Source organism: Perca fluviatilis, chromosome 15 (assembly GCF_010015445.1).
Source record: "Perca fluviatilis chromosome 15, GENO_Pfluv_1.0, whole genome shotgun sequence".
Classification (NCBI taxonomy): domain Eukaryota; kingdom Metazoa; phylum Chordata; class Actinopteri; order Perciformes; family Percidae; genus Perca; species Perca fluviatilis.
In genome coordinates, this window is record NC_053126.1 from 24046835 (window position 1) to 24059975 (window position 13141).

At 42.3% G+C, this 13141-nt stretch overlaps 1 protein-coding gene and 1 long non-coding RNA gene across 2 annotated transcripts in view; one reads left to right on the forward strand and one right to left on the reverse strand.

Annotated features, from left to right (window-relative positions):
• LOC120575250 overlaps positions 1-13141 on the reverse strand; it is a 120364-nt gene that overhangs the window by 23580 nt on the left and 83643 nt on the right. The gene's annotated exons all lie outside the window — the stretch shown is intronic.
• The window catches only part of grin2ca (glutamate receptor, ionotropic, N-methyl D-aspartate 2Ca), an 83843-nt gene continuing 77608 nt past the window's right edge, over positions 6907-13141 (forward strand). The window contains exon 1 of the mRNA XM_039825945.1: positions 6907-8122. The gene's annotated coding sequence lies outside the window, so the exon portion shown is untranslated. The remainder of the gene's footprint in view (positions 8123-13141) is intronic.

A 13141-nucleotide genomic window follows, 5' to 3' on the forward strand; every position in this document is an offset into this window, starting at 1 on the left:
CTTATGTACCTCATTCTTACAATGATAATCATGAGTCAAGACACAGTGGAAGACAGCAATGCAAGTCTACCCCCGCAGAGCTGATCATTTTCTATGAACAAAAACTTAAAACAATTGCTATGATCACATAAAAACTCTACGCATTGCGGCCTTGTACTTTGGATTTAAGCAACTCTGAATTTACATAAAGTGCTGTATCTCTGCTTGTAATGGCTAGGTTGATCAAAGGTCTGCAATTAAATAAAATTTTTGAATCAACAGAGACAACAACACATTCTACTTAATGAGTTATTCATAAACATTATCATTAGCTGTGACTTGTTAAAGTTATGGAAGGACCAGCATTAACCATTGATCAGTATGTTGCAGTATCATGTGTCCGTCCTTGGCTAACACCAAGCGGGGCCGCAGGCAGAAGTTCCCATTATATCCAATAACAAGCGCGAACCTGAAAACCTACCCAACACCAGCCGACATGTGATTATCTCTTGCTTTACAGTCCCATCTGTTTGCCTTATCGATCACCTATCGATCGAGGAAAGCCAACTCTATAAGCTGTTGATCACAAGCAGAGGGTTCATGGACATTTATTATGGTACAGCGATCGATTGGGGTCATGCAGCCCAGCCTCTACCATCGGCCGCAGAGGAACAAATATGGCCTTGACGACACATCTCTCAGAGCAGCCCTGACGGCCTCATAAAATCCCACTGATGTCCTCCTGCCATGGAGAAAGGATTGCTTTCTCCAAGGATTCATCCATACGGCGAAATAAATTAAGATTAATGGCTTCTTGTGCTCTGCTACAGTTTGCAATTGTCTTTGGGAGATTGTTTGCAGCTTGGCAATGTCATATATGCAATTGTGACCTGCAAGTGCATAAATGGGTGCTCACAAAATGATGATGTGCTTATCGAAAGTCTCGGGTGAGGTGTAAAAGCAGAGCACAGGCTGAAATACTAAAATGTTAAGGATTAGGCAAAGTGCATTAGGAAGCACAGATAAGAGTGTTTTTGAACAATAATTTCTCATGCAAATCAGCAGGTGTATTTCTCTGCTCTGAACTCTAGGGGGGGCTCACGCCCTGACCCTAATAGGAAAGTGGAGCTAAAATAGCTTCAGGCAACATGTTGGTGGTGTGTTCCAGAGAAGAAGGAGAGAGACATGGGTCACCTGCAGACAGCCCGTTAAAGTCAAGTCCGTCTCGCTGCTGTTTCATATCCTGAAAAGCTGCGTGACCTTTCAAAAATCTTACTTTACACATCCTGCTGACAACACCCCAAAGGGACTGTGCTGAGAGGAGAACAGGTGAAAGAAGCAAGGAGAGAACATCTGTTTGATGATGACAAAGGTCAGCCAAGGTGGAAGCTGAAGTTGGATTTTAGCACAGTCGCAGTGGGAAGAAGAAACTCTGCAGTGATCATTGTACCATTCCCCGAATTTTTTTATTCTTTTCCCCAGAATCAATATTTATTATTTATTTATTTTTACCAATGATTCACCTAAATAGTTCTGTTTAAATGGTACTGACGACGACGACATCAAGCAGAAAATACATGTTACGTACTTCTTAACAAATTAAATAAATGTTAGATAGACTGACTGACATGTTATGTGCATTCTTTTAAAAGGGGTGATAGAATGCAAAACCGATTTTACCTTGTCATAGTTGAATAAGGACAGTTCGGTGGGTAAATAGGACATACATAGAAGCTCAAAATCCCATTGACACCCCTTTACTATGAAAATCTCATATTTTGAAACTGCCGCTGAAAACGGGCGAATCTCAACAAAGTTGACGTAAGCATCCCAAGACCTGTACCTTTGTCACGCCCATGGGTGTATTAAGAAAACGGTCACGCCCCAACATTTACATAGGCTACACAACTGACCTGAGATCAGGTAGTCTTCTGAATCTAGGTCACGCAGCTCTCTGCTATTCCATTACAAAATTCACTTCTGAAACTTTTTTATGCGAGAAATCAACTATGTAAAGCTCAAATATGGGCCATTTTACGAAAATGTATGGCTAATTGCAAATTTTGTCCGACTGTGTGTCAGAGTTCAGCGGCCGGTGCTGCCTGGGTTGCTACATCGCCGCCTGGCCTGTCCTCCGTCACAGACCCCGGCCTGCTGTGAGCTAGATTGAGCTCCGTCACGGCCAGCAGCCCGGTGCTCAATACCCGCGCAAACTTACCCTTTTCTGGGTGACTGGACTACCAAACGCCGCTGCCCTGACAGAGCTCCAGGGCCTGCAGCTCGCTGTTCTCCCTCCCCTCTTCCTGCTAAATGGCCGGCCGGTGAGTGACTGAGAGCGCGGTCAGCGAGCTTGTTACGCCCGCAATCTCTTACCGCAGGTTCCAGTTAAAGTGATGGTTCGGAGTAATTTACCCTAGGGTCCTTTGCACCATGACCTCGAGCCAAACACCCCCCCAGAAGCTTTTTTCACCTGGGTCTAACACTGGGCGAGTTAGCGTAGAGTAGCGTTAGCCGCTGAGTAGCTTAGCGCGGGGCTAATGGACCCACGTTTGTATCTCTTAAATGACCCCACTAATAATGCCCGAAATGATACCAAAGGTCTACACTAGTATATAAAGGTTATGCTCTTATAAAACGATGGATTGGAAAGTTTGTAAGTACACCAGAAGTTTATGAACACTTGCCTGCTCTCTTCTGCTCTCTGTTGCTGTTGCTGCTGCTGCTGCTACCTGCAGTTAGACGAGATGCTTAGGGCGGTCTATAAATTACTACACCGAAAGAGATACAACAAAATAATGTATTAATTTAATGATTAAATAAGGTAATGTCTCCAAACTTACCTCAATTATTACTTGTCTCCTGCTAGTTATATTACAGCACTAATTACATAAAAAATAAGTTAAATTAAAAATTTTTTTGTTTTTGCATCTCTTTTCGGGTGTTGTAATTTGTAGATGCCCTTCCTAAGCACTCGTCTCACAGCAGCAACAACAACAGCAGAGAGCAGAAGCCAGCAGTCAAGTTTATTTACATAAGGTACTTATAAACTTCTGATCCTTTATCGTTTTATGAGTGCATAACCTATATATACTAGTGTAGAACTTTGGTATCATTTCGGGCAGTTTAAAAAGTTCTTTGAGCCTAGCTCAGCATAACTCTAATTACTGAACAACATAATGGATGTGTGTTGAGTTATTTAAACAAACAATCGGGGAAATAAACGCCTCTTGTCCGCGAGTCTCACTGATAGAGCCGCGGTGAGCTGGAGTCCATTAATGAGAGCTAGCTAGCATCCTCCTAACGAGACCTCTGACATTCACAAAAATGCATTCAATTGAAATCCGAAATCGGACAAGTGTTAGCTAAGCTTTGTAAGACCTTGGGGAACCTGTAATATTCTCTTTCCGATATACAGCCCCCCTCTCTTGGCTTCAAATAACGCACCATTGTCGGCTACGGCTGCTGAACAGGCTACACGTTGTAAACTGCCATGGCCGCTTGCCTGGTCCTCCGGTAACATTAGCTAGCAGTTAGCAAGGCGACGTTAGCCATGGTTATCAAGGACCAGTCAGGATCACTTTAATGGCTGTGTCTCAATTGTTTTTGCGAGTAACCAACTCGGGTACTCTAGCTATATAATTCAATGTGAGTACACAAATGTTGAAATGACATAAAATGCCCGTCCCTTGTAGCCGTGATCAATTAGCCTGAAGCTAATGCTTAGCTACCTGTTCAGGAGGACATTAGCCAACTCGGCATCCTTTTGGGTTCTAAGCTGTCTCCATCTTTCAAATACATCTTCAATATTTACCCGGGGTTTGTAACGTCTCTGGTCACGCAACTGTTAGAAACACTGTTGTTGTTTTTGCACAGTACCTTTTGAAAAGATGCCTGCAAGTCTGGAATGTGTCTGGGGACACTAGTTGTTGCACTATACCATTCATTGCACTTTATTATGTTGTTATATGCTCTATTGCACATGTTTTGCATGTCTTGTTATGACATTTTGATATTTTTCAAATATTTTAATAAAGAAGTTCATGTTTCATGTTAAAGTACATGGAATTTTAGAAAATCCGGGTATCGAAATCGGCACCGAGAATCGTGTTATTTGACTGGTTTTGGCACTGATTACTGAGTTTTTGGTATCGTGACACCCCTACTTCTAATTTATGTAAAAGCCCCCTCTTTAAATACTGTACATCCAGGTTAGGTGTCGTAATTACGTTACTGTGAGGCAGCTGCAGTACAGCAAACGGTCTTCATGGACCATGCCACAATTTTTCTATCCAGGGTGTCAAATCCAAAATGCTTCTACACATTACCTCTCAGATGGTTTGGTGCCTTGAATAAAACGTCACAGCCCTGATTCATTGCAATCCAGCTGTGCAGAATTCTCAAAGACATTTATTGACGACAGCATGAGCTTCAAAACTGAGGGCTCACTTTGATTCATCGAATCGAATGTAGTCAGTGAAGCTGCTACAATTAAGTCAGAAGTGGGTTTTACTAACATCCATAAAACAGGGTGAGGTTAAATCACCTTCCAGATGTGTCAATATCTGAATATTTTACTGAATACTTAGTTTTCCCACACCCACAGAAAAAGTTATCGTAGACACAATATCTCTTCATGGATCAGTTTTCTCCAACTTAAAGATCTTCTAATGAACAACAAACTGCAGCTGGTAATCAGCCAGTTTCAGGTATTTGGCTCAAGCCCAGCAGTTATGAAACAAAGTAGCTTATTAACTCTTAATTAGACCCGCTCCAGAAACAAGATGAGAAACAGACAAATCTGTCGTTTTCATTTTTTCATAATTTTCTGCTAAAAGGCTAAAGTTGATCCCACATACAAACAGAAAATTAAATCATACTAATACTGTACATTTAAGCCTGACCCACACTGGGTTTGTAAAGCTGATATATTTGAAAAAAAATTATGTTAGCACTCTGGTACACAAACTGTGTTCCTGCAAATGTACGTGGACAGCCCTGCCCACACATTTATATACATTCGGTCTTGGGCAGTTCTTCCTGGTTTGGGCCCCTTAGTTCCAATGAAGTCTTAATGCTACATCATAGAATATTGTTTTAGACAAAAGCATGCTTCTGGCTTCTTGCCAACAATATGGGGAAAATCCTTCCCTATTTCAACATGACAATGCCCCCAAATTGGGGGTGATTTCCGTTTTCAACTTAACACTTTAAAGTTTCTTTAAGTATTTATCAGTATTTGTTTTTCGAACAACGCTTAACATCGGTATAAATACGTTACTTTTAAAGCTTGTTCACTCCCGTAATAACTCCCGTTATTTTCTTGCAAGCAATGTGGCATTTAAAAGGCAATTTTTTTAAACTGTGTACGGTGCGAAGTGCTCACTCCACATAAAACGCTACACAGCATCAATTCCAGCAAACTTTACGGCGAATAATGAGGGAAGAACAGCATCATCGATCGGTTTTAACCGCACACTGTCTGGACCAGCTCACCTCAAACTAATCTTTGGTATTTCTGTACTGAAATGTCTTGCAAAATATGGGCCGACATGTGCCCTGATACTGTCGGTCAGTCAGGCTCTAGTCTAGCATTGCCAGACCTTACTCCACAACGCTGTGAAGTAAGGTCTGGCCCCTCCACACACACACACACACACACACTCCTGGATAGGATAGAAAAACGGTCTGGGTTGTTTGCAATTCTTTAAACCATTCAATATCATCTTGGGCAGCGCTAACCTCCAGTCGCAGCGATGGTGGATCTCCAAATAGTCTTGGGAAGGAACTTGTTTTGGTGGAACATTTGCACCCCGCAAAAGAAAACCCCACATAAAATATTCAATTAATTTAACTGTTCACACAAAACAGTGAGCTATTTAAATTAGCTGGATACATGGTTAAACATCATTTGCTCTTACCAGTGCATCGCAGGGTGTATTTTGACCATAGCAAATCCCTGCAAATTGGTCCCAAAACGTCCCAGTTAGAAAGTAAATGCCATGCCAAAACACATTCTTTCTAAATCTTTACAATCATTTCCCAAAGAACCAAGCAGGCCTGCCTTGTTGCATGATCCAAATTTTCTTTAACCCTTTCTTCGGGTTGACTTCGGGTCACATTGACCCGTTTTAAATTTTTGTTTTATATCAGAAAATATGGGACGTAGAAATAAGCGCTAAAATTGTATAGAAGAAAAATTTAACAATTTAAAACGTTGGAAAAAGCAAAAAACAAGGTTGACGGGAAGACAACACAAGGGTTAAACTTGCTATTTTCAGCGTGTAGCTTACTAGCTCGAAGTCTGTTGTGGGTTCCCAAAACTCACAGAGTTTTGCAAGGCGAGGGACATCCGACGGAACATCCGGTGCCGCCGGATAGTCCGCCAGATTATCCAGTAAATTAACTGTTGTTGATCCAGATTAGTTAGGCTCTAATGCATGCTTGCATAATGTTATGTACTATACACATAGTAGAGTATAAGAAATACTGTACATGCATACACAGATACTGTACATTAACGCATACTGTATGTACACAGGCACATACAGCTCATACTTTGAGATAAAGTACAAAGATAGGAAGGAAAAGGTGAGCAGGGACTCTGCCTGTCCCAGAGAACGTTTCAAGGACAAACCTGTTGATGTGAGCTGCGGCAAGACAGACAAGACACAGAGCGGAACAGGAGATGCCAAAAATTACAAAAGAACGAGTTGACAAATGAATGGGTCCCGAGGAGGAGATATGATGCATTATATGGTGATGGTGGAAAAAGAGGCTGTCGTATGTTGAGAATCGTAAGACGGCCGGCGCTCCAACAGCAGAGGGAGGGAAATAAACGGGAGGGGTGGAGTAAGGGAAACACAGAGAAGGGAGGGAGAATGAGAGGATAAATCCTTACTACATAATGATTAGAGCTCACAAGCCCTTCCTGTGACATGGAGTGTAGGAGTCAGGATTACAGCCGGGCAGTGAAGCCAGAGTGACATCTCTGCTGATGGAGGAAGCACAGGTAGGAAAAGACCAACGGGACAACAAGTCCAGTTAACTCTCAAGACCACACAAACAAGGAGTGTTTCAAGGGGAGGCAGGGTGGCGGATCCATGCAAAACAGACACTTAAGAAAGATATTTCCAAACTCCAGCGGCTGACTCGCATCTGTCCCCCTGCCTCGGCCATCTGTCGCCGGCCACCGACAGCCTCTTCCCAGGCAGCTGGATCATTTCTTCGAGTCTTATTTTGATGGAGTGGCCACAAGAGCACCACTGGGGGGCGAAAAAGGCAGACTGGGAAATTGAGATAAGGGTCACCCTGGACAATCTGTGATAGATGGGACTCACAGTGTGGACAGGTACCTCAGCCAGATATGGAGTACATCTGTGTCTGTATGAACCGGGCAGTGGCGGACAAGACTGAAGAGCTGAATGTGGAGCCTTTGTTTTTGCGCTGATATATAACATGGTGTAAGTTTCTGGCAGCTTCTGGAGCTTTTCTGAAGTCTCATTATCCTGCCAAGAGAGGAATTATCTTTTCCCCAGAGGTGGGCAGCTGCTGTAGACCTTAAAAAGGCAACTCCTTTAAACACAAATATCCACAGTGACAAGTTTCTCCTCAAAGCATTCTGGGCATTCTGGGACTTACCTGCAAACCTGATCTAGCTGTCTTAACTTCAATTCAAATCTGGAACATTTAGCCAAGAGCTCAAGCGCAACTGTGGACAGCACTGATTTGTTCATTTATTTTGTTTCTCTTATTCCTCCTCCTCCTCCTCCGGCACCTGCTCACTTCGCTCTCCATCCGTCCATCCTCCTCCCGCTCCTCCTCTTCTTCTTCTTCCCTCCCCCCCTTTTTACCAGCGAGTGATAATGTGACCTTCTGCCAAAGTGCTGGAAACCATGCCACCGTCACAGCGGGCTCCTCTGTTGCTGCCACTGAAATAGACTCAAACAAGTGCAGTGAGAGGAAGAGGAAAGGAGGAGGGAGAGGAAGAGAAGAAGAGGGCCACAAAGGGGAGAGAAAGAAGGAAGAGATAAGCAAAGAGTGTGTGGGGGGGGGGGGGAGAAGAAAAACGGAAACAGGACAGCTGAAGCCGCAGACACGGGATGAGTGGTGACGAGCCAGGGCTGGATGTGGATTGCCAACACAGGTAACTGATCACCTTCATCTACCACTTAGTGCTGCACTTAGATGTGTCATCCCTTCACTGATTACAACATATATCTGTCTGCTTATGGTTAAAGGTGGAATCTGCCCTTAAAATGTTCTTTTTACACTTTAAAAACTGAGTGTAGCCAAGCATGGAGATTCTTTCTGCTTCTTTTTGTTGCTTTTAGAGATGTGTTGTAGTTTTTAAGTAGCATTACCACCCCCCCTTCCTCTCTTCTAACTGTCAATAGAGGAATTGTCAGAGCGCAGAGGATCAGATCAAAAGCAGGACTCGACAGGATCCTTGTCGGTGGGGAATCAGGCAGCATGCTGTGTTTGGCTTTTGTGCCTGCTGTAGGTGCGTGTGGTGGCTGTAACTGTTGCTTTAACTCAGCGAGCTGCCGGAGGGGAATTAAGCAGAGCGGATCGATGCGTCATTGTAAACAGTTAGAGCAGCTGAGAGGGGCTTTGATACCTGTCCGCCGGACCTGGGATGCTGATGCCGCGGCTGCTGCTGCATGGGAAATTGAACTGCCACTGAAGAGTGACTTTTCAGGATGCGAGAGAATGAGAGGTTCCTGTAATTATTGAAGAATCCGTTGTGGCACTTTGGCTCAATGAATACAGAACAGTTTTTTTTTTATCCCTTTTTTTGAGGCATGGGAATGAGATTTGAATTGGCAAACCGACAGCTCAGTAGTGTTATTTCAGTAAGAGGAGTGCTGAAAGTGTCTGACGTAATCAACTGACGTGTAGAACAGATGAACAAAATGAAAGATGAATGAGGAAATAGTCTGATGGCGCTGTAAAGGTGTAGGACCTTTTAAGTTAACCCAGAGAAACAATCAAGGCACGGCAATAAATAAAAAGACAGCAGAGCAGAACAAGGACAAAGACATATTTAATATAAACACGGCAACACGGTATTAGCTAAATCATCAGCTACAAAGTGTAATAACCTGTAGAAGCAGCTGCTTATCAGAAATGTGTCCTCAGGTGCTTTCTGCACCGGGAGCTAAACAGGGAGGGATTCATCCATAACAACTGATATTATATATCCATAACTGTCCCTTTATCTCAAAGTACCAGTTGCATTATTCTGTCATGGACTGCAAAAGCCTGACCAACTGAAACTTTCTGGACAGAGACATGAGTAGAATTATGGCAGTAATCAATAGTAGGAGGTCAGAGGAAGGTATAGTTTAGGTTTGTTGGTTTGATGGGTTCAAATTAGAGGGGACAGTGATGCAGTGAGACAAGGAATCTACTGGGACGTCCTGTAGATCAGATACGTCTCCTTCCCACCTCTTTGACCAGCATCCAATATTTAATTTATAACAACAACAAACATATCTTTTCACTTGCCTCTGTAGTGGTATCTAGCCACGCAGCCCATGGAGGAAAGGCATATTGCATCTATGCAGCATAGAACCGTGGGACACATGTGGGAGGGGAATATTCAATGACACTGACGGCTGATGTCCGACTTAAGATAAAGATAGAATCCTTGTTGAGAGGTTTCGATGCTCCTGCGTCATTTTAAAAAGGGTCAGTTCACCCAAATTACAAAACAAAAAGTATTTCACTAGCCTTTGGAACAGTGGTTTCCAACAAGGGGTCGCAAGATAAATCTGAGGGGTCATAAGATGACTGACAAGACACAAAGAAAGAAAACCAAAAGATATGTTTTCTGCATATAAGTATAATGCATTGTTTTGCTTATTGGTTGTGACGTGCTGGATGCTTACAAATGCTTGCTCTTGGGCGCCCGGATAGATCAGTTGGTAGAGCGGGCGCCCATATATAGAGGTTTACTCCTCGACGCAGCGGGCCCGGGTTTGACTCCAACCTGCGGCCCTTTGCTGCATGTCATTCGCCGTCTCTCCCCTTTCATTTCTTCAGCTGTCCTGTCAATAAAGGCCTAAAAATGCCCAAAGAATTATCTTTAAAAAAAACAAATGCTTGCTCTTGGGGGGAATTGATGGGTCTCTGTAAATTATAGAGAGTGGTCTTTTCTATCTGTAAAGTGTCCTGAGATAACTTCTGTTATGATTTGACACTATATATAAAATTGAACTGGATAGTTTTATCTCTTCTGGCCTCTGGAATCTATTCAAATGAAACATCTTGAGAGGCATAAGTCGAATTACAACTAATGCAATCTGTGACAAGCATTTGGAAACCACTGCTCCACAAGAGGTTCAAAGAAAGAAAAGTCTACTTGCCGCTCCTCCTCACAGGTTACATACAGTATGTTTAACAGTTGTGAAATGTTCACTTCTCAGATTGATTTATTTGAAAGACTTTTAGAAGGCTAAAGCAAACGCTTATCTCAAGCGTTTGTAATCTTTACACATTGATTTTGATTTAACCGATTCACGATGCATCGTTACATCCCTAGTAAACATCCCTAATTGGTTATCATTTTGGCAAAATCATCCATCACACAGCTAGAGGCTTAACTCTGTCCAGAGGAAATTTCTCCACTAGCTTCACCGGAGAATGAATGGGAGTGTGGAATGTGACGGTGTGAACGGAGCGGCACCACTTAAGCAGGTGAAAAATGGCTGTTCATTAAGTTATGCCAACCATATCCTAGTTTCAGTAATTGTATGTATATGAGGGCAATAGGTACATGACGTGTGTGTGTGTGTGTGTGTGTGTGTGTGTGTGTGTGTGTGTGTGTGTGTGTGGTGTGTGTGTGTGTGTGTGTGTGTGTGTGTGTGTGCGTGTCTGCATCATGTTGTATGATGGGCTGAGAATCACTGCATTGGTTCCTTCTGTCACATATTGCGTAGCACACACACACACACAAACAATGTATGTATGAGGACCCTAATTTTGCTCAGTGAACAAGTGAAGACAGGACAAAATGTCCTAACATTCAAAAAATGTCCGCACTGTGAAGGTTGAACTTCAGATGGGTCCAAACAAAGGTTGATGCACCAGGGCACATACTATCGTTTTCTAGTCACAAGGTTTTCCAACACAGTAGTCTAAGTCCGCTATTCACGATTAATCCAATAAAACTGTTAAGCAGCAATTACAACTGACTTGTTTAACACATATATCAGTTAGAGCTCATCATGTAGGATTACCATTACTGGGAATAGATACTGATCAAACCTTACAAACAGCACCGAGCAGCTGTGATCACATGTAGTCTTACATCCACAGGACTGGTTCATGGAGGAGGCATTACATGTAGAGACTTTACACACACACACACACACACACACACACACACACACACACACATACACACACATGACTGATAGCCAAAGGGTGATGCAGAGTTTGCACTCGCTTAGCCGTGTAGTTAAAAGTCATTGTGTGACACAGACACTGACTGATTCTCTTTACTGTTTTAAGTAAGTAAGTTTAATTACTCTATTTCTGATGTTACTTATTCTGATGTTACTGTAGTGTAACACATTTAGTAAATTTCAGCGGACAAAGACCTCTCCAGTGATATTTTCATATTTACATGAAGTTTATATGAAGTTTGTTATGCTTCTTTCTGTCTGAAACATTTAAGACAGCCAACTCATGGCGGATTCTACATTTATCGTTTTATTCATCCAGTGTCAGCTAACTTTTTTACTTTGTCAAGGAAGTGATGTGACTTATGCGTGTGGTGGAATAAACACAAGAGGACCTGGGTTGTCGTGCAGAAACTTGTAGTCAATTGACAGAAAACCAATTAATGACTAATATTTTGATATAAGATTTAGTAACACTTTACTTGAAGTTTTCTACATAAGAGTGACATGACACTGTCATGACACAGTCATGAAACATGAACCCTAACTAACCCTAACCCTAACTTGTCATGACAAAACCGAATGACACTTACTAAAAGAAGCGTTATGTCATAAATGTTTATGACTTGTTTATGTTTTATGACACGTTCATGTCATGTCACTCTTATGTAGAAAACTTCAAGTAAAGTGTAACCTAAGATTTCAACAAGTAGGTGGTGGTTATGAAGACATCTGAAAAGATTACGCTGGGCTGAGATCTAACATTTAATAGACTACGTTTTTTTTTCTTTCTTTTTTACGACTGGAGAAACTACAGGCAAGAGGAATCAATAGCACAACTCAGAGACAGGAACTTGATGGAAAAAAAAAGCTTTACCTGCCAAAAAAGGTTCGGTACACAGTCAAGAGGTTAAGACAGATAAAAAAAAAACACAGGTTCTGAGAGAGGGGAACACAGTTGCACTTTTAACATTGATGGAAAACGCCATGAGATAAAGAAAAGATGTGAAGTAGAATTCATAAGGAAACCGTGGACCCTTAGAGAATCCAATTCCACTTACAGTACACTCGGCTACATGATTATGCAAAGGCGGATGTTATTGATGTGGGTTAGCCGTGGTGAAACTACAACATACCGAAGATTTACCACTGAAAGCATTTTAGATACTTCATACTTGCGACAAAATAAAACAGGAATGAATGACACAATGAAAAACATAACCTAAGAAGCAGGGCGACAAAATTAGTCAAAAAAATTTAATTGAGTAAGTAGTAGTCTGTAATGAAAGTAATCAAGTTGTTAGCAGGATTTTTATTTCTAAATCACACAAGGTCCCCAGATGATACTAATCCCATGCGAATAGGGCTATAGTAAACAAGCCACCTAGAAGGACAAGTTGAAAACATCACCAAAAAAAAGAGACTTTTTATGGGTGTCCATTTAAAGTACCTAAAGCAACCTCCTATAAAATGAATTATCTTTTGAAGGACTTCTTAGGAAAATGGCGACGTGCTGTGTTGTCGCATGTGAGGCTGTAGCATCTTTGCGTGTTTGCAGCCTGCAGGCAGACTAAAAACGACCTCTGGGTTTTCATCTCAGAGGTTAGCGGCTGCTTTGTCAGCTGTCCAGCTCTTCCGCTAACACTTAGAGCCGATCCGCTTAATCAATTGTTAAAAGACCAGACCTCACGCCATCTTCACTGTCTCTGCAGATGGAGAGGAGAGGAGAGGGGGAGGAGGCTGACAGGACACGGGAA